At 41.0% G+C, this 1,115-nt stretch overlaps 1 long non-coding RNA gene across 1 annotated transcript in view; it reads right to left on the bottom strand.

The window, feature by feature from the left end:
- Positions 1-756, bottom strand: part of LOC119319078 — a 14,916-nt gene extending 14,160 nt beyond the window's left edge. Inside the window, exon 1 of the long non-coding RNA XR_005154343.1 lies at positions 412-756. This is a non-coding gene — a long non-coding RNA (uncharacterized LOC119319078). The remainder of the gene's footprint in view (positions 1-411) is intronic.
- Positions 757-1,115: the final 359 nt, after the last annotated feature.

Here is a 1,115-nt window from a genome sequence, read left to right as displayed (position 1 = left end):
CTTTTATTTCCAGTTTTACAAAATTACCACCAGTGCCTAATTTGTATTTATCAATAAACTACTACGAGATTAATTCTTAACCCATAATAAAATAGTGTTAGCATTTTATAAATTCAATAGGCATTTGTTTAATTGTTTTCACTATTGTTTTAGTTGTTTTAGGGCCTTTAAACATTTTATCAAAGTTTGGTTTCTCCACCATAATTACCTATGTATTATTTGGTTCACTCCGAACATTTAAATTTTAATATTTGAAAACTTTTATTGTTTGCTCGATTTTGAATTTAAAATTCGAACTAGGTTCCGAACTAACGCGAGTTTAACCACAGTAACCGAGGTGATGTGGCATCATTAGCGGGGATTACTGTAGCTTAATTTCCCGGGCGTCACAAGCAGAAGCTGTGTGCTCACCTGAAGGCTGCTGGAGGGGTTCGATGGGAATGGTAGCTTCCAGAACCAGAGTGCAGCAGGTCCAAAACTCAAGGGGCCAACACGGGCGACGTCGCTGACACCAGCACCTTGCCCCGAGTTGTGGTCACGGTCTCCGGCGCCGGCACGAACATCGGCATCTCACCCTCATTGCAGTCACTGTCGTCGGTGCGATGCCCCGCCCTTGGCTGCTCTAGAACTGAATAAATTACATGTAATTTTTTTGAGTGAATAAGTTACGTGTAATTTGAATTAGTAGAGACAGAGACAAGATGATGTCCGTCCCAGCCCGTACTGCATTGGTGTTCGAACCACCCTGCCCTGGGGTTTGGCGTAGACCTCCAGGCCGAGAAAAACACAATGATCAGAAGGATTGGTAGATTCCAACATAGTAACCAGCATCTGAAGACACATCAACAGTATACTATTTCTGAAGACACAATTCAATAGTTTCTCCACTTTACTTCAAAAAACATACAAACAGAGCACCTCTGCCATGACCATGTCCACACAGTTCAAGAAAGACATATCCTAGCTCTACCTTTATAACATGGTAATATAGCACAATCCCCGTCATATAAAATGATATGTATAGGCTGCTAGGAGAAAGCAAATATATCAGTTCCGACCTAACAAACCTCTTTCCAACTTTCTCTAATTCTTATTGAGTCTGACTAACTATGAAG

The sequence above is a fragment of the Triticum dicoccoides genome, chromosome 6A (assembly GCF_002162155.2).
Source record: "Triticum dicoccoides isolate Atlit2015 ecotype Zavitan chromosome 6A, WEW_v2.0, whole genome shotgun sequence".
Classification (NCBI taxonomy): Eukaryota; Viridiplantae; Streptophyta; class Magnoliopsida; order Poales; family Poaceae; genus Triticum; species Triticum dicoccoides.
The sequence above is the reverse complement of the archived record's forward strand: the minus strand, read 5'-3'. Positions and strand labels throughout refer to the sequence as shown.